The sequence below is a fragment of the Aulonocara sp. 'chitande type north' Nkhata Bay genome, linkage group LG14, assembly GCF_057382095.1.
Source record: "Aulonocara sp. 'chitande type north' Nkhata Bay isolate Kocher_YH1m ecotype deep benthic linkage group LG14, A_spYH_male_GT1.1, whole genome shotgun sequence".
NCBI lineage: Eukaryota > Metazoa > Chordata > Actinopteri > Cichliformes > Cichlidae > Aulonocara > Aulonocara sp. 'chitande type north' Nkhata Bay.
The window spans coordinates 10,382,641-10,404,083 of record NC_141357.1 but is presented as its reverse complement, the minus strand read 5'-3'; the positions used below and the strand labels follow the sequence as shown (position 1 = coordinate 10,404,083).

General features: G+C 40.3%; 1 protein-coding gene across 1 annotated transcript in view; it reads left to right on the top strand.

Annotated features, from left to right (window-relative positions):
- The window catches only part of lsamp (limbic system associated membrane protein), a 499,113-nt gene that overhangs the window by 164,239 nt on the left and 313,431 nt on the right, over positions 1-21,443 (top strand). The window lies entirely within an intron of this gene.

Genomic DNA, 21,443 nt, shown 5'->3' with positions numbered 1-21,443 from the left:
TTGTAGATTACCTCACGTTTTATGTACCTAATTTTAAAACCTCCTAATGACCATTTTCTTTTTATTATGTCCTGACACCTAAAACTGAAGGAGGGTGTACCTTTTTTTTTAATATATAGCCCCAGTGTGTAATCTTTTGCCCTGCAGTCTTGTTTTTTTCCTCCTGTTCTCCAATAACTGATCCAAAACTGGACAACTGTCCTCACTTCCAGCCCATCTTCCTGCAGAGCCAAAGGGCTGTAGCTGTTCTCTTACATCCTGTCAGTTGTTGGATATCAAATCTCTCTGTATCTTCTCCACTAGACTCCCCAGACAAGGCGAACCTCTGCACCCCCCCCCCCCCCACACACACACACACACACACACACATACTCCCCCCTCCACACACACACAGGCTGACCTCCATGTTCTGTCCTTCAAACTGCAACAGAACTTTATGTCTCATTTAAGTCTTTATCACTGCTCTTCCTTCTGCTTTTGCTCATCGTTTCTTTTTCTTTTTCTTTTTTCGGGTGCAACTTACCCAGTTTGCATAAATGTTATCTATTTAAACATTCACAGTATTCAAAGCTCCCAGACTGTGACTATTCTCTCATATTCTGGTCAAATGCATGCATCATACATTGCCCCCCTGCCCACCCCCAAAAAACGCATTATGTGCACAGATGGTTTATTATGTTTATTCTAAATGAATGGATTTCTTTTTATTTTTGACATTGCCAAGCAATTTATCTTGAGGACAATTTCTTCCTATTTTCCTCATCTTCCTCTCATTTCTTCTACCACCTGCTCCTTAAAATTCTAGTCTTTAATAGTGTAGGGTAAGGCACTTCACTGAACCTTAATGAATCTACTTGTTTTTCTCAGAATAACGCAGTAATGAACCATGGATGCAACTGGCTGGGTAAAATTAGCAGGATTTCTTGTGTAGAGGAACTCTAGTGCAAAAGAAAACTAGAGACGATCATTTCTGACCCCTCCACTGAGTCAGGGGGAAACAACAAAAGAAAGGACAAAGAGGAAAAACAGAGGAGGAGGAGAGGAGGAGAGGCTCAGTCAGTTAAGGTTTTGTCTGCTATTGACTGTGTGTGAATTGGATTCGGTCCAGACTGTAGTGGCAGTTGTTGAGGAATTCACCAAGAAAGAAGCAACTATGGCATTTCGGCAGGGACGTACTTGAACAGAGGACAGCATCTAAGATGTGTGGAGTCTTTGGAGGATGAAACAATGAAGTGCATTGTCAGGAAATGTTGAACAACTACTATCAGAGCAATTTGGAGTGGGAAATACAAAAGAACAGAGGGGGAAGCTGAGGATGGATAGAGGACATGGAAGGTAAACAGGGACTTTAACTGAGGATAGAAAGAGAAACACAGCTAGGAGAGATTAAAAAAAAGAAACAGATTAGAGAGAAACAGCAGGAGAGATGCCACGCTGTGCTGCCCCACCAGACAGAGGAGAGCACTGACTGTGTGTGTTTATTTTGTTTCCTCTTTTCCTTTTTGATGTAGATAGCATGGGTGTGCATTTGTGGACAGTGTGCCGTCTAAACTGGCTTCTTGACAATACTAAGAACATGTCTCTGTATTTTTGTTTGTACGCAGGGATTCGGTTTCCCTAAAGCATGTGCTTTTCGAGGTCTTTGGACATTAAGATGTTTAGTCTGAGACTTACTTGGTTAATGACATTTTTTTAATCTAATACTCCAGCACAACCATTCAACTCTGAATTGACAAATCAAGGAAACATACATTGATATCGCATGCTGCACGTAGAAGACCGCCTGCTATGACATGAAGTAAAGAGGAGGAATTAGAGGCTTTCAGGCGAGAGCAGTTCCTCAGCCGCTGACAGGTCTCAAAGTAGAAATGTTTGCTATTCATGCTGAACCGCCGGTGGGTGTTTGTAGCTGTGCTCAGTCTTCTACGTTGCACTGTCTGTGCCTGACAAGTTCCAAAAACAGTCCTTTTCTTTTTTTTTTTAAGCTCATGAATGCAATGCCACCAGTGGGTTTAATGCTAGTGATCTTCCCTTTCGCTTTGTTCTCCTCCTCCCAAATTCTCTCTTTTTCACACAAAGTCATTCAGTCTCTCGAGTTTCTGTTCACCTTCACTCTGAAAGGAGCGTTTTGTGTATTTTTCAATTGTTTTTCATCCCTCATGAGAGATGGAAGCAATTCAGCGTAGAGCCTGACTTTCATTACTCATCCTTCACACACACACACACACACACACACACACACACACACACACACACACACACACACACACACACACACACACACACACACACACACACACAAGCAGCTGTTGATGATAAACAACTCATTGATGAAATTGGATACAGTTCAGTTCCTCTTGCTGACCTTTTTTATGCTTCCACTCGTTCCTCAAATTTATATCATTTTACAAATCTGTCTGAAATAATTTGTTCTGTGTTTTCCTAGTCATGGAGCATGAAGATGTTCACATTTCTTCTCCTAATAAAACCGAGCCCTTTTCGCCTCATCTGAGGCCTGACCGCAATCAAGCCTGTCCCATCCTGCCATGTCAGAGTGAGCTGGCACACACACTATCTCACCCTGGCATGGACCACACTCTGTCAGCCTCTGTTCCTACAGGAGAAATCAGCTAATTAGTCTGAAAAAGAAGAGACAAAGAGCTTTCAGCAGCTGGACTGAAAGAGGATCAGCTTTCCTGTCCCCATCATCCTTATTTGAGCTTTTTTTTTTTTTTAATATACCAAGTGAGGGGGTATAAAATTGTTATCAATTTTTAAATCAGAATTTAGTTTTGTTTTTTACTGCTCAAAAGCTATAGGAATGCTTAAAAACGCCAGACCTCATTGGGAAAAACAAATCATGCTGGATATCTATACTTATATGGACTGGGTAATGTGTTAGGGATGAATCGATCCCACTTCATTTATGGAAATGAAATTATTAACCTACAGAGGTCTGAATTCAAAGTGACGCGACCCAGTTTTGCCAAAATTTTATTGCAGCAACTCAAAATGGTACTCAGTAGTTTTCAATGCCCCTGATTTGCTTGCTGAATGGCAGTCAGGGTGCCATTGACTGTAGAGGTCTGTGTGTCCCTCCATGTATATGCCTCCACAGAGCGTCACTGACCCACCATGAAGCCTGTCATGCTGAACAGTGTTACAGGCAGCATAACATTTTCCATGGCTTCTTCAAACTCATGTTTGTCACAGGCTCAGCTCTCGTCTGTTGAACGCAAACAGGGTTGTGAACCTGCAGATTCTGGTATTCAGTGACAAATACCAATCAGACTCAGCAGTACTAGGCAGTGTGCATAGGGCCCACTAGAGGGCATAGAGTCATGAAGTCTGTTTCTGTTTGTCTGTACAGAGACTTTTACACAAGTGGCCTGCTGAAGGTCATTTTGTAGTACTGGGTTCTGGATCTGGCAGTGCTCACTGTGTTCCTTAATGGATTAAACACCTATGGTCCTGTCCAGCTTTGGCTGTCTCCTAGAATCCCCTCCATGCTCTCCAGACTGAGCTGGGAGACACAGTAAACCTTCTGGTACTGGCACGTATTAATAGGCCATCCTGGGAGAGTTAGACTAACTGTGAGACCTCTGTAGGGTCCAGGTATCGCCTCATGCTATCAGTGGTGACACTGACCCTAGCCAAATACAAAACCAGTGAAAAGATAAGGAGGGTAAAAATGTCAAAAATGGCTCAACCTGTAAAACCATTAATGTTTCTGTGATTGTTTCATTGTTGTCCCTCTACTAGGGCTGAAACTGATTAACAACCCCCTAGACTACTTGTCAATGTCGCAGAAGTTTACTTGACTTTTACCTTTAATTTTTTATAGTGCTGTTGTCCAAAGTACACAACTGAAGTGCTTTCTGTCAGAAAGGCATCTGTGTCCAATATATCACAAATAAATATTATTCATTCACTTTTAGACTTTTTAAACATTTTTGTGACTTATAAGTAAGAGTTTAATCAGGTTCAGATGACAAAGATATTTTTGACTTATTTATTTTGGTTGTCAAACAGAAAAAGATTTGCGGTAAAACATGTTCTTTCACGATGGCATACATGTTTAAAGAAGGCTTTTTTGGTTTGAAGACTTTTGGCAGAAAGCCTTAAAGGGAAATTAGTGGCAGCGGGGGGGGGGGGGGGGGCACTTAAGCCTCCGCAGATGGAAAAACAGTAACTTAGAAAAACGAACGTGGAAAGAAAATTTATTTAGAAGCTTCATTCTAAAGTTATAAGTGAATATTGACATTTGGCCAAAAATAACAAATATTATGTGCAATTAAGTGTGTTTAACTTGCCTTTGCAGTGAACTTCAGAGAGATTCTCCTTTTTTTTCTCGTGTAGTCATAAACACAGCAAACAAGTGAAAAAATGATTGTGATTTCTTTTTTTCTTTTTTTTTGGTAGGGGGTGATTTTCACCTGTGTACATGCTAATTATCTCTCTTTCTCTCTCTCTTTCTCTCTGTATTTTTGGGGATCCTTCTGATTTCCATCCCTGTGGGCCTGCTGGATGCCTGAAACATCAACTCCAGGTAAAACTAATGGTAGAAGTCTGTATGACTGGGTTTGTCGCTACTGATTGAACAATTTGCAGAAATATGGTTTGACTGCATGTTGTGTGTGCGTTTGCAGCAGTACGTTTAATCAAATATGCTCTGTGTGCCTGAACACAACATCAGCATTTATGCCTTTCCGTATTCATGACTGTTTTTACATAAAGCAGTGTTTCATCCTCTAAATGATGTCCATGGTAGGTACTTACATGGACATTTGTACTGGACCAGAGCGCAGGCAGTGAGGCTGTTGCACGAGTAAGTGCACTTCTTCATGAACTTGATGTGCTCACGAGCATAGCTATTGTAGAGTCATGGCAACTATCCAACACAGTATAGGCAGTATATTCTGATCATGTGGATTTACACATTATTTAAGTTCATCACTTTGTTTTTTTCAAAGAAAGAAAAACTCATCAGTTAAAAACCAACTTACTGGCTGCACATTCATGGACAGTCATCCATCACTGTTTGTGACTTGAAGTTTTATTTTTAAATAAAGAAAGAAAGAAAAAGGAATAAAAGGTGGTGTGCTTCAGTTGAATTATTTAAGTATACATTCCATTAAAATGGAGGACTTTTTTCTGTGTTTTTATTTATTTTATTTTATTAACTTGTATTTAACTTCTGGTCAGGTCACACCCATCCTCGCCTTCCATAACATTCAAACAAATGAGATGAATTCACTTCGACTCGCCATAAACCTAAATGGATTAGGTGAAAGTCACATTCCTTGTCTCTAGCAACAAACTGAACAATAAAATCCTTGTAATCCAACTTGGATGCGACATCTCTGTCGTGGGATAGAACAGAAAACCCCACACTCTCGGCTCTGCTACACAGTGATCTGTGTAAATGTAGGTTTTAATTAGTTTCAGCTTTGAAAAGCTTTGCTCGCCAGATGCCACCATTACTGGGAGAGCCGTAAAGATCTTGAGGACAGTGATTTGGAGAAGTTCCTTAATTTCTTTTTAGGAAATAACATGTTTGAAGGGCTGTAGGTATTCCCTCTAGAATGCTTGCACAAATTTGTTTATTTCGATTTTCATCACATGTTGCAGTGGCTTTTGCGGCCACACAGTCTGTTATTTCTGTATTTTTGCATTAAGCCAGTTAGTGTAGTTTGCTACATCTAGACTACATCCAGTTGTTTCTTCCTGGACTGCAGTGCTGATGAGCATACAACATACCCATCTGATTATTTCATGCCGTTTGGAATATCTAATATTGCATTAAGTCATTGTAATGCGAGAAAGAACCGTCCTATTTTAAGACAACATTTTATCTTATCTAATAATAAGTGCATATTTTTGCAAGCGCATCACACAAGGTATACCTGGGCTTTGAAATGTAGAATATGGACTCACACACACTGATTTGTTTTTTTCATACTGAGCCCATTATTGCTTCCATGTTACTGACAGTCATTTATGTTCAGTCTATAAGAGCCTCTAGTTCACTCAACAGTGCATTTGATATTCCCTTTTCAGTGTGCCTGTTTACCGGAATGAAATCAATGAAGGGTAGTTCGACAGTCTAATAATGCCATATTGACAGAAAGCAGAAGCGGTGACATTTGCTCTTGGTGGCTTCTGTCTGCTGTGCAGTAAAGTACACCAGACGGTCTTTCACAATAGACTTTTTGATGTCTGTGGGACAGAACATGGTTTGTTAAAAAGTCCTGCATGCTGTGCATTAGTGTACCTATTTATTTTGCCTATAACAGGTTCTTGCGAAGAGAACTCTGATTTGTTGAACATCTGTATTAACCCTCAAAAGGCAGCAGTGTAATCTTCATGATCCTTTTCACATGTTCCTTGAAATGCAAAAATGAAATTATGTTTAGAGGGATAAATCTGAAAACAATGCAGCAGTGTGCCTTTTTCTATTTTTGTCATTTTAAATAGCAGTTTTGCAGTCTTGCAACTTTTAGCATAGCCAACTAAATTATTTTTAGTACAGTGATATCATAAAAACTATATGTTATAATTAGATTCACTGGTTTCTGAATGCATCTAATTTGACTGCATTTGTCTGCATTCTAGTCACTTGTTTTCAGCTTGGTTGGTTGCCAGGGTTTTTTCACCCCCATGCAGTGACAGCCATATGGTCAGAGCATTTGTGGAATGAGCAGTGTCCTGCTCATCCAGTCCAAGCTCTGCTGTCATATTTATTTATATTGAAAAATGTCACCAGTTACTGTTTAAATGCACTCAGTGCAAGCACTGAAAAGCACCTGCTTGTTATTGTGTCACAGAAACAGCTCTAACCTACTGGGGCATGGCCTGTGGGGCTGTGTTGTAATGTCTGGCACAGGAGCGATGGCAGGGGTTCTTTTGGGTCCTGGCAGACGTGGGATGGTGACTTTGTGATAAAAAGCTTGTTAGGGTGCTTTCTCAGATTAGAGATCTGTGTCGTTTGGAGGCAGGTGTCAGTGCCCTGGGCTCATTTCTGAGTTTTGTTTTTTTTTTGTTTTGTTTTTTTACTATGTAGGGGGGGATTTATTCTGTTGGGCAGTGAGATAATCAATTTCAGTTACATGTCATTCATTTTAATTTTCAATTTTCATCATTCAATGCTTGCTGACGTATTTCTTTGAAAACCACAAATGGGATTCTCAAAAATAAAGATAAAATTAGAAAAAAATCATGATGTGAGATTTATTTTGGCACTTCGTAAGCTACAACGCTGATGTGTTCTTAACCACTTCGGTTGACAATATTTCCAGCGCTGCATGGAACTCCAAATATCAGATTTCTTTGGGAGGGTGAAATAATGAACAAAAAACATATGAGGCTACTGCTGTTGTGATTGGAGCTCTGTACAAGTAAAATAAAACTGAATCGAATTGATTGTCATGGTGTTGATGGTAGTCATGGCAACACTAATATGATGTGTGAGTATATTTGAAGTCCCAAATACAGAAATGGTGTGTTTAGTGTACAGAGTAACACATATTATTTTTATAATTGCCATAGTGTTGGGAAAGCACATGTTAGCATTTTTATTTTAATTATTTTTATTACTCATGTTAAAATAGAATAGCATTTGCTACACCTTGAAATTCATTTATAAGGGTCTAATGTATTCATGTGGATTATTAGACACAAACTGGGGAAAAATCAGAGCTAAACACAAATATGTGAGATGGTGTTGTGGAAGGGAAATGGGACGGATTTTGATTATAGATTTTTTTTCTGCAGACTGACATGGACTGTCATTTTCTGATTTCAGAATTTGCTAAATTTTCAGCACTTGAAGGCGTTTTTTTCAACATGCCCACCCGCCTTGTTGTGGTCAGCAGGTTGCAGGTATTGGAAAGTCATTGCACTGATTTGATTGGGCAATCGCAAACTATTTTCAGAGTCTGAGTGCGTATTACCAAATAAATGGAGCCTGTCTACATGCAGAGACAGCTCCTTCAGGGGCATCCTATCTTTGATGCCTCCCAAGAGATTTTATATTTGCAAGTTGTACAGAAATAATCCAATAGAAGACTGTCCTGCATGGTGAAAAGATGCAAAGCAACAGAATGAATTATTCTCCATCTTTCACCAGAAGTAAAATATTAGCCATTACTTTGAAATCACCGGCAGTTTCATCAGAAACTAGAAATGAATTTTGTTTAATCAGTGACTGTAACAGATTACAAATTTATTTATTTTGTAAGTTAATCACATAATTTGTACATGTAATTACTTGCTAGTATGGTTGAGTAATACTGCAATAATCTGCTCTGTTAAGAATGCATTCAGCTCACATAACAAATACCTTTGACAAAGAGAGGGAGAGAATACCACTGTCATTAAAAGCTATTAGTAACAGCCTTCCTGAAATTGCTGTCAAACAAAGGATACATTTTGAATGTTGTTGCCATTTGTGCATTTTAATGTGTAAGCAAACGTATTTCTCAGTTGTTGAGTGTAATTATTTGGCCATGGAGCGATACCAGTACATACTGACACAGGACAGAAAGGTGAAACTAATTGAAACTAAGCACTCAGAGGGCTGATGAAGCCTCCAAACTGTCCACATTGTCCAGTAATTGCTCCTCTTCTAATGCCAAAAAAGTCCCAGACAAGTGAAATTTTCTGGCAGCTTTAGTCTTTGTGCTTGAGGCTTTGAAATGTTGCTGTTAACAAATGAATCACTACATTCTCGTTTTTTGTTGTCAGAAATCTCTTTCATTGTTGCGGTTACTCACTCCTCTTAATCCAGTTAATTCCCAGAGCAGTACTTATGAAACATGAGTTCAAAATACATTTGTAGGATAAAGTGTGTTGTTTAAAGGCTCTATAGTAAGTAAACCATAATGAAGGTCTTTGACTTGCGTTACAACAAACCCGGCGCATTTTCCAATCGATAGAGCCGCATTTAAAGGGCTTGCTGCCATTATTGGTTTGCATTTTTGTTTTCTGCTCTACAGCAGAAGGACTAAAGTATATCTGAATTCGAAGATTTTCTCTTTCAGTGGGTGAAAGTAGTTATACCAGCTCTTTAAAAATTAATTTCAGACGGGCTGTTCCATCTCCTCAAGATAATTGCATGGTTCATGAATAAAGGCCAGTATGTGCTTTTTATTTGTAGTGTTTTCTGTGCTTTTACGTTTCTAGTAAATCATATCAGTAGTGTCACTCATTAGATTACAAACATGCTGAATATCTAAGTGCTGCATATAAAGAGAAACAAGGCTAGTGTAAGTGTTTGCCTCTAATCAGCCATTCTCAAGGTAGAGTAATTCGATTCTAAGCCACCTCTGTAGACTTGAAATTAAATCTACATGTACAATCACATTATTAAAGTGTGATATGCAATACTGTGCAAAAGTAAAAGTGAACTCACTCCTCATTCCTTTATGTTTTGCTAGGGAAATGTGAAATACTGTAGGTGCAAACGTGTCCAAGCATAAATGGAAATGCAGCATATAAGGCAAAAACAGAGTTTGCGAAGTACTGCAGCGCCTTTACTCTGTAACACAGTCAGAACTCTCTTAGTCAGTCTTCAGGAATACTTCTCCAGGAGATCTAAAGCTCTTCTTTGGATGTTTCTGGCTTTTGTTCTTTTCTCTGTCAAGATGAGGTAATGTTGAGGTCCGGGCTCTGGGGAGGCCAATCCACGACTGTTTCATTGTGTGTTTTTCTATCCAAGTGTGCTTTTACTGCATCTGCAGTTTGTTTGGGATCATTGTCATGCTAAAGAAGGAAGTTGCTGCCAATCAGATGCTATCCAGATGGTATTAAACAGTGGATCAAAATCTGGCAGTACGTGCCTGTGCTTATAATTTCATTAATTTTGACAAGATCTCCAATACCACTGGCTAAAATGCAGCCATGAGAAAGCTGCAAAACTGTTTTGCAGATAACTGTAGAGACTCATTGTTGTATCGCTTGGATAGTCTTCTCCATTCATACTGATGTCGATTTGAACATAGAATTTCTCATTTGCACCCACCCAACCACACCCCAGCCCAAAGACCTGACACAATGGGCCAACCCTAAATTCAAATTCAATTCAAATTTTTATTTGTCACGTACACAGTCATACACAGTACGATATGTAGTGAAATGCTTGGACAACTGCTCGTGACCTAAAGAAAACAAAAAAGGAAAAGGCTATGAATAAGATAGGAAATAAATATGAAAAATTAAAAAGGGTAAATTTAACTAGGAAGGAATAAAATATAAATTAAGGTTAAAAATGAAATAACTGTACAACACAAATTAGAATGAAGGGTAAATTTAACTGGGAAGAATAAGATAAAGATAAATATATAAATTAAAGTTGAAAATAAAATAACTGTACAACAAAATACACAATATAGAACTATATAAGAATGTATGAAGAAATCTAAATATAAATAAATATATACACAATAACAGCAGCTGTACAAGTATTAACCGGAAATGAAGAATATAGTGACCAGTGTTGTGCAAAACCAAAGTCCAGAAAGTCCAGTGTGTGTGTAAGAACCATATGTGTGGGTCAGTACTGTGTGGTGGTGTGATTGAGAGACCGTATCGCCTGCGGGAAGAAGCTCCTCCTCAGTCTCTCTGTGTTGGTCTTCAGGGAGCGGAATCGCTTTCCTGACCTCAACAGAGAGAACAGTCTGTTGTTGGGATGCCTGAGGTCCTTCACGATCTTCCTGGCCTTGGTCCAGCACCGCCTGCTGTAGATTGAGTGCAGGTCAGGGAGCTCGGAGCGGATGGTGCGCTCAGCTGACCGCACAACCCTCTGTAGAGCTCGTCTGTCCTGCATGGTGCTGTTCCCGAACCAGGTTAAGATGTTTCCCGCCAGGATGCTCTCTATGGTGCACGAGTAAAAGTTCCTGAGCACCTTGGAGGGCAGTTGGAAGTCTCTCAAGCGTCTGAGGTGGTAGAGACGCTGTCGGGCCTTTTTCACCACGGTGTTGATGTGACAGGACCATGACAGGTCCTGCGTGATGTGAACTCCGAGGTATTTGAACCCCTGAGAACTGGGAAGGGCAAGACACTGTAAGCACCGGGACAAACCCCCACCAAAGCTGGACCAGCCCACAAGTCTCGCCACAAGTCTCGCCACAAGTCTCGCAGTCCCTATTCTTGTGGATCTCACCTATATACTTTTTTTTGTCTTTTTTTAAATTGATAAACAAATAATTGCTGATTCTTTCTTACAAGCAGACTAGTAGTGTATTTTAAAAGTACGACACGGTTGTGTAGTAGACACAACACTGGTTCATTCCTCCGCTTAGATGATTCATGTGTTAAGTATCTTTGCAATCAACCAGAGAAAAATTCTCCTGAAGCTGATCAGGTACAAGAAATAAACTAAACATGAGTGAAAAAGCAGCCAATGTGCAACTAAGAACTTTGAAAAACTTTCAGAAAGTATTACACACTTACTGCTTTATTTTCTTTACACAATATGTGAATAAATTACATAAATCAGCAGTTCCAGCTTACAAAAATTGTCATTTGTAAATCATTGAAACTCCTCTCTGTATTTTTAGCCTGTATTTTTTGTGTGTTTGTGTATTTTTTTTTTTTTTTTAGAATGACCAGCTGTGTCTAGTTTGTGTTCTTGCCAGCATTTTTGCTGCTCTTTCTGTGACAGCCATATGGTCAGTGTGTTTGTCAAATAGTCACCTTTGTCACATAATAACCTCTAGTTGGGTTATTTTCAGCATTTCTGAGCAGTGATCAGTGAGCATGTCAGCATGTGAGGGAAGAGGGCAAGACACAGAAAGTCAGTTTGCTCACTCATAGGAAGGTTACCGACATGCAGATCCGTTGTTGCTCCTTATTTTCTGGGTTCGTGCTGCTCCGCTTGCGCTCGTTTAACATATGACAAGGACATTTCAGGCATTCGTTCAGGTGAAAAGATGGAAACCAAAACTGTGATTTTATTTTTCCTCTTATTGTAGGTTTTTTTTTTAGCTCTGTGTTGTTTGGCTACCTGTGGGGTTCCTGCTGCCCTGGAGAAATACTTTTCATTTTGAGGATCTGAGATTTTGGAGCACATACATCTGTGTACACACAAGCAAACAAGCTTGCACACAGTGACACTTTGACCCAAGAAGAAACTTTATCCTCACTCTTTTCAGTCTCTACAAATTTTCCTACTCTTGCAGTGTTGCCTAGAAATTCACACAGAATCCACACTGATATCCTGTCCGTACCTTCACCCTCCTGCAGTATTAAACCTGCTATTGCATGAATCCAAGTAGTATGCTTCTCTCTGTCAGCCTTTTTGTCGTTGCAGTGTGTGTGATATGAATTCAGACTGTGTTCAGGCATGACAGCAAACACAGTTCCCTCTTCCTGGATGTCACCGAGTTGCTGATGCAATAGAGTGGCTAGAATCCTCATATTAAGACTTGTCCTCTGCAGTGTGGCTTCTCCAGACCGTGGCAGAGGCTCCTAAGGAAGCTCATTCGCATTGCAAAAATCATTCCTCTCTACAGCGTGTGTGTCTGTGTGTGTGTGTGCCACAGTATGTATGAGGAGAAGTGCAAAAAAGTGTGCACAGTGAGTCGCCTGGGTTTATGCATTTAGATCTCAGTATCTGCATTTATGTTTCTTTCCTATATAGCTTGTGTGTCTGCATTAGTTCTGTTCTTCTTTCCCCTATTCAAGATGAAAGGTCAAGCTGCACCATATGTGCTGTATTATAGTATGTGTCTGGGTGTGTCATCTTGGCAGCACCGTGCAGTGCTCAGTAGAACTTGCTTCTTCGTCCATGTCCGGCTGTATACCATTAAACTGGTCTTGCTTTGTTTAAGCTGATGCATCCGCTTGTTAATGTTGTCATTGTTTCTGGGCCATATGCTGTTGATAGCAGGCGCAGACTTTAAAGCTGGGGCGCAGTACACAAACAAGACAGAAAAGATGCACATCTATCTAGTTATGTATTCATCTATGCGCAATCTTCTGTCTGCCAAATGACAACCAAGAACATTTGTCAGACATTTAGTCACACCAATATACAGCTGAAAACCTGCACACCTGCTCATGCATATAATGCTCTCTCTGTACACAGACAGGGATGAGTGGAAATGAAGTTGTTTCCCATATAATTAAAGAGGACATCCATATGATGTTTGCAGCTGGATGCTACAGGCAAAGGGGGGCACATGCGTGCACATCTCCTTAGACAGACAGAAGCCACACATAAGCAAATTCAGAGGTGCCAAACTCAGTTTGTGTCATGGTCCACATGCAGCCCAGTTTGAGCTAAAGTGGGCTGAACCACATGTCCACATGTTTTCTACATAAGGAAATGCTGCTGTAGGAAAGTCAAGAAATGCAATGGCATGACTCATTGGACTGAAAATGTAAGAAATAAACGTGTAAAATTGCAGAAAGGTTTTGGCAGCTCATTGCCCAGAATGTCCTGTAATTATAAATTCACAGAAAATGCCTTGTTTTATTTTATTATTTTTTTACTCTTAATAAATTGTATAAAAAAAAACAGATATTTCTATAGTAGATAGTGAAAAAAACAGGCACTTTTCTGTCATTTAATTGTTTAACTATAATTTCATTGTTGCAGCTACTGCAAGCTGTAACATTTATGAAAATATAGTTAAAAGTAAAAAATGTATTTTCGCCTTCACATCTTCCAAAGATGTCCAGTGGGCCAGATTGGAGTGTTTTGGTCTCCGGGCCTTATGTTTGACACCGGTGCTTTAGACTGACAGTTTTCTTTTTATACCTGTGTCACAGCACGTGAAAAGCTCACCAGAGAAGTAGACCAAGAATCCCCGCTGCGCATGAAAAGAGCTAAACAATGAAGTACAATTGACCTTAGGAATATTTTTAGTGTTTGTCATTTTTTCTTCACTGATTACAAATATCTCTCAAAATCATGAGCGATATTTGAGAGAGGCTTTCCGGCTATGAGGAGAGGTGGTGATGCAGGGGACCTTTCCAGCTTTAGACTGTGGTTATAACGCTGTGTAGCTTGTGAGCGACCAACCAGCTTCTTGTATACATAGAGCTGATTTTATCTGAATTCTTTCACCATTACTAAATCATAACAGTTCCAATTACAGCCACAGTTTTTAAAAGATAGATAAATTAAATCTGTTTTAGAAATTAAAAAAGTGAAAATTTGAACATTTCTCTGCAGGTCTAGTTGCTTAGTACCACAATCCTACCATGTCCTCAAATGAAACTTGCACCCAAAGTCATTTTCCACACGCGCCCAGATTAAAATGCTTAACTTTGAAACAGAACTCAGCATGTTTTAACAACAGCCTTGTAGAAGAATGATGAAAACTACACCCCAATTTCATTCTCGCATTTAAACGTTATTGAATGTCAACACAGGCAGCTGCTTTCTTCAAGGCTTTCCACTCAGCAATCTGGACCTACGGCCATCTTTGTGGTATTGCTGGTATTGGGGATCTTTTCTTTTCTTTATTGTAAGTTGAAAACATTTTAACAGAAATATCAGACAAAAATATTAGACTGTCACATCCAAATATGATCACTTCTGCCACCAAAAACAACAACCAAACAAAAAAAAATAAAACTGGTAGTTCATAAACTGTGGTCTTGAAATACCAAAGTTGATTGGTTGGTTGGTCAGCTGGTTCGTGGTTCCACCCTTGAAGTAATGAAGTGAAGTAATCAACTTGAGATATCACAAATATCAGACAGGTCTGAATTTACATTCATTTTTGTCCATTTATGGTTGTCAGGGAATGCCGTTCATCACTTTACATATTTAGCATATCACTGTAAGTTAAATATAATTTACTGTGGCTATATTGAAGGAATGTTGCACCACCATAGCCTTTACTAAGTATCCATTGCTAAGCAGCAGTTAGGATCCTAAACTAGGACGGTGAACATGAATGTGCGCATAAATCTCATATCTGTGCAACAGTAACTTTTTTTTTTTTCAAGCTGCCAGTTTATTTTGGATTTTTTTTTTTGTTGCAGTATTCATAGCTGAAGTCAAGGAGCTCTTTCCTCCCCTGTGCTCAACCTTGAGTTCAAGGTTAAAATTGATCGACTGTCAGCCACTTCGGTTGTGAGAATTCTTTGTTCGGGCTTCATTCATGTGCATGCACGACGTGAAAGCATGCATACATGCACATGAATGTCGGCTAAATGAAATTCACCTTTGCTATCAGTGAAGCTGAGAAGTGCACATTGTTTAATTTGCCCTTATCACGGCACCATTGTAGGCAAGGCTCTGGGCCATAGATTAAACGTCATTGTTTAATGAGAGGAGAACGGGATGGATGCAGCATGTAATTAGAACAACACATACACTGCTCTGATATATCCATCACCCTGGGCCGAAGATGGCTGTGTGTGTGGGAGTGTATGTCTGCTGTGAGCCTTCTCTTTCAACCCCCTGATGAGTGTGTGAGTATGCAAACACTCAACACATTAGGTGCTCTTCATCAGTCTTCAATTAAATCTGTTTTTGTCGCACATGAACTCTCGCACACCTGCCCACACATGCACGCACCTTCGCGAGCACACACACACACACACACACACACATTGACGTGCTCAAATGAGCCGAATCATATTTGGAATCTCACTCCCCTAGGAAATATGCCAAGCAGGCTCTCTGGGAGGTAGAATTCACTCAAACTGGGAATGTTAGCACCTGGGTGTTGCCGGTTGAATATGTTAATGTTTGGTAATAAGGATGTCTTCCATGACTAATGGTTGGAGTCACTATCTATTTCTCTCTGTCTCTCCATCTCTGCTTTTTTTCCTCTTTTTATCCCACTCATTTCTTCTTAAACACACAGAAACACACACACACCATCACAAAAAATCAGTGTGAACCCCATTCATCAAGCGATAATGTGACATATTGGGCACAAACATAAAAATACAATGGCACACAGGAACACAGTGGCACCCACATATCTAATAGTGTATGAGTACGTACAGTAGATGAACTGTAAGTTACAGTGACGGTGCAATGCACGGCAACAATTGCAAGGATCTGCTGACATCTAGTGGTCATAAAGTATCATTACATATTTAAATCGTGTGGTTTCCGGTCATTTAAAATGCTTTATACACGTGCATGGGAGATATAACTATAAAAATAAAAATAAAAATATACACTGCAAATGCTCTCACATAATTCCATAAAACTTGTGTGTTTTCAAGATTCAAGACGAATGTGCTGCTGGCTGTGATCACCCGGGCTCATTTGAATATGTAAAGCAGTAGTGGAAACAAGAGATGATATTGCAGTTGTTATAGGGTATTTTATTGACTTGTCATTGGATTTGACACACTACCGTTGAAAGCAGTACATCTGAATGAACATGCCTGTAAAGCCTTTGCAGTTTTTTTTTTTTAAATTACCACGGGAGACCACACGCAGCTATATAACCCAGAAACCCTTTGCATGTCAGAGGTCATGTCAGAGGTGACGACCGGGGCGATTGTGTCAGGTCATCTATTAGGTCATCTGTAGGGCGATCGTGGCTCAAGAGTTGGCAGTTTGTCTTGTAATCGGAAGTTTGCTGGTTCGAGCCGCGTCTCGGTCGTTGTGTCCTTGGGCAAGACACTTCACCCGTTGCCTGCTGGTGGTGGTGCCGGTGGCGCCAGTGTCCGGCAGCCTCACCTCTGTCTGTGTGATCCAGGGCAGCTGTGGCTACAATGTAGCTTGCCATCACCAGAGTGTGTGTGAATGACTGAATGTAGTGTAAAGTGCTTTGGGGTCCTTAGGGACTAAGTAAAAGCGCTATACAAATACAGGCCATTTACTATTTGTTCTGTATATGAATGCATTTTAACAGATGATATAACAGTGTCCACGTGTTTGATGAGTTGCCATTTCTTCTCTGAGGTCAGCCTGTGGTTCACATTCAAAAGAGAGTGCGGAGTTTAAAAAAACATTTAACGAAGGCATAGATAAATAAATTAATAAATACACAGCAGTTATTCAGTTGTGTTAAATCTGAATCTGTAGTGGGGGTGAGAATGTAGCTTGAAAGTTTAACTATTAGAAAGTTTCTAACAGTTTCGGATCAAGGAGTCAACAGTTTGACTAGACTGAATAAATAATGGAAAGAAACACACCACTCGATGACCTCGCAACCTTCATTAAAAAGTAAACAGTAAACATTTCAGCAATGGAGAAGCTCAAAGTCAGGGAGAACGCTTTATGCATCACTGCACGGCATTTCACAGGTTCACATCTTTAACTTTGCCATGCCCTTTGTTAGATCTTTAAGACTCCTGAATTCGGCATATGCCAGGAGCTTTCAGCATGACTTGAACTTGGGAATTAGAACTTATAAAAGAAAGTTGGATGTCTTTCTAACACATGTCTGTGTGCATCTGATCCCGGTGACTCTGGGCCACGGTGACATTACAGACACAAAGTTTGAAAGTTTGAATGTCTGAAACCAAGGTTGGTGCGTGCATGCACACACACAGCGTGAATATTGCCTGGAAAAAAATGCTTGTAGCCAAACTCCAAGCTGACACAGATACACAGACAGGTGGAACTGGTTTAGTATGTGTGTTTCTATCACTGTAAGTCTGAGAGTCTTTAATGCTAAGTATGATAACACAGCAACATTAGGACCGCATTATGAGCACATTACAGTAATTTCACGGAGTTTTTGAGTGCTGAACACACTGAATTCTAACTTGTCGTGCTGGATTATACCTTCTGTTTACTTGATAAGTGCGTGCATCTGGTGTGGATAGATTTTTATGAAGTTTCAAGCTCATTTGTTTTACAAAGATAAAGCAAGACTACTAACTGAAGAGAGCAGTTGCTGGCAGGAGTATGCGCCTTTGTGTCTGCATTTTCTTTTTTGTACTGTTTATACTAGAGTCGAAGATGCAGTTTAAATGAGGTTTTTTTGTTTGTTTGTTTGTTTCCAACCACTTGACACTTTGCATATTCAAACCTCAAGGAGAAAAATTCAGGCTAAAGGAAATCACTGTATAAGTGTGCAGTTGAAGTTGAGTGTGACTGATGCAAAGGAGATCTGTTATTGTTTTCCTGTTATATGTCGGGCGTGCAACTAATCCTCATGAACCTAAAGCTCAGGCTTTTAAGCAGTTTATTTCTTCTTCTCTTGGATCTTAATGATACAATTGAGATGTGATCATCTCATCAAGCTCACAGCTCCGACTGTGAGCACGTAAGCCACAAACACACGCTGATCAGGCGAAAGCTTAAATGTATGTATGCAGGAACAGGAGATAGGCTGAGAGTCTCGACATAAGTCATACAAAACTCTAGGTCCTGCAATAAAAATCAACTGGACATGCTTGACAGCAGTCTGACTTTGTTTTCACCTGGATTATTAGGCTATCTCAGATTTCTCAGTCAGACATTACTGTCCTTTGAAGCTAAACACGTGTGACTTGCAGCAGACGAGCAGTACACATCACTGCTCCTCTAGCTTAGACAGAAACAACATTGCTTGTGAAGCGATGCATCATCTGTTTACTTGATCCAGATGGAATCATGTACCAGTCAAGCTGAAGTCAAATGAAACATTAGACACAAATCAGCGTTGGCCATCATCAATTTAAAAAAAAACACAAACTACATGTGTTGCAGCAAAAGATTTGCTTATTTATTTTTCAAATTTTACTCAGCGTGAATGTTGATTGTTGAAAGTTCAGGGTCGTCTATCATTACTATGAATGGTTACTACTTCAGTTGCTCTGCTGAAGTTGGTGAACAAACCACAAAAAAATCATCATCAGCTGATACGCTTCTACTCTCATATGCATGTGCATGTGTTTCTGCTTTTCTCCTCCCCTGCTGACTTTGTGTCATATTTGCTGTCAGTAGTGCCTGATCTGTTCTGTTGCTCTCGCTGCGTTACGCTTTCCTCGCATTTACATAGAAGGATGGGGAAGTCCCACCTCTGAATCATACCACTAAATACGGATTACTGTAGCTGGAAATTACAACCTTCTTTGACTGCGCTTTCCTGACTGGATTTGACTGCAAAAAGTCCGACCGCATTGTTGAACGGAGAGCCTTTTGCGGTGTTTTGCAAATGTCACACTGTGTTTAATATGAGTGTTTGGACTCCCGTGCTTCCACGGCAGCCAAATGTCAGCGAACGAGAATGTTCGTGTGTGTGTGTGTGGCTGTGTGGGTGTGCATGTGTGTCTATTTGTGTGTGTGTGTGCAAATGCTCTGAAAACGGACTCTCAGTCAGATGCGAAGTGCTGCAAGCTTCCACGCTCACTGCACACACAAGAGTGTGAGTACACACTCTACTCATTAGACACAGCCCGACAGTCTTCTTTGAGGTCTCACTCTGTCACAGTCATACTCATGTGCGCACACACACACACACACGCACCTCTATTGCAGCCTCTCTCTCTCTCTCTCTTTCTCTGATGTTTCTATAGCAACAGCAGGCAGGCCCATAAGTGGGAAAAGGGAAGCAGCTGTATTCAGAACCCAGAGCCAATTAAACACCGACTCAAAATCTGCATACAGTACCAGTCAGGAGTTTGACTAAACCTTTATTTTTCCCTTATGCATCCCTGCTTGCACGTCTAGGAATAGACTTAATAGTAATTCATCAAAAGCGAATTCAGTTAAAATATTTAGAATTAATCAGCTTAATCTCTAAAACAAGCACCCAGGGCACTTTATTAGAACCACCTGCTTGTTAATGCAAATCGTTCCTGCATCTGTGCAGCAGAGCTTAGTTATAGCTCAAAATACTCCAAACCAGACAGAGACTACAAGCCCTACTAACTTTCACCTCTGGAAGTGTGAGAATGATAGTTGCTTGGGAAGATGGACTTTAGAGCCTGCCTCCTTCATACATAACTGGTATTTTGGGTAATTAATACTCTGAACAACAACTTGAATATGGATGATGTTGCAATCAAATCAAATAAGCGAGCTTCATTAATTAGTTACCGCAGGGCCGTGATCAACTTTATCCAGTGGGTCAGTTGAACAGATGAAGCACTGGAAACAAAATGTTAGTATGGGTTTGACCTGTGCCTGGGTCTGTGGTCTACTAATTGGCTGGTGCAATGTCTTGGACTGTGCCGTCAAGTGCAATAAACCACATCCTGAACCGTTTTGGATTTATCAAGCATCTAATCTTTTTGCTCATTTTATGTGCTGTGCTGTAGTAGCTGTAACACTCTATGCTGGATCATGGCTCTTTGGTGACTCCTACAGATCATGTTTATCCAACTTGCTTTCTTATTGTCTCCCAAAAGGATAAAACACTGGGCTTGCCAGCATGTGCAGGGCAGATGGAATATATAGTACTTTTAATTCCACTCAGAGCAGACTTGGCAGCCACAGTGCACAGTCGTTTTAAACATGGACCTGTCTCATGAATTAGGTTGGCAGCATATGGCTGCAAATGGGAGATGTCGCACATAAAACCGCTGCATGGAAACAACAGCGAGCAGCTGGAGATGAATACGGCTGTGTTCATTAAAAGCGGATATGAGCTAAATTGATAAATAACGAGAGAAGTTCAAATACTTTATGGATCTGTCTATGCAAAAGCAAGTGAAACAAATGAAGACACATGTCTTCCTGCATGCACACACTGACACACATGCATGGCTGCCTCCTGCACACGCTCAGGTGGACACAGGTGAGGTCTGCCAACATTCCTGCGGCCCATAATTCTATAAATGGCCACTTGGCTCGCACCTTGATGACAATGTTTATCTCTCCAGTTTAGCCCATGCACTGTCCTCACATGTGTTTTGTTCTCATTCTATTTAGTCTAATTAGAATCCTTTCCAAACCATGTCCCTGTAGGCTTAATAAGGCAATGTTGCATGTGATGTTTTAATTGAACTCCTGTGGTTTTTCCATTATAACACAATTAATAACTTAGTGAAATTTGGTAGATTTTTTTCATGGAACAGTAACATACTGTGCTCATACTGGGTTAGACTCGCCTTTGTCTTTTTCCTGTATTCACATGATGCTAATGTGATGCCAATCGTCTGTTCCACCACATCCCACAGATGCTCTCTGTTACACTGTGGCATTTGGAGTGCAGTGAACTCATCGTCATGTTCAAAAAATAAAGTTTGAGATGCTTCGCATTCTGCTGCTCTGCTAGAAGCAGACATCATAAGATGGGCAGACTTAAATGGATGGACATGGTCAACAACAGCACTGAGGTAGGCTGTAGCCTTTAAAGAATGGTGAGCTGGTACCAAGGGGAGTTTGCCAAGAAAATATACCCCACACCATTACACCCCCAGCAGCCTGAACCATTGATACAAGGCAAAATGAACCCATGGTTTCATGTTGTGTTCAACAAATGCCGACTCTGCCATCCAAATGTTGCAGCAGAAATCAAGGCTTATTACACCAGTTGGTGTTTTTCCAATCGTGTACTGTCTAATTATGCCGCGACCTGAGCTTC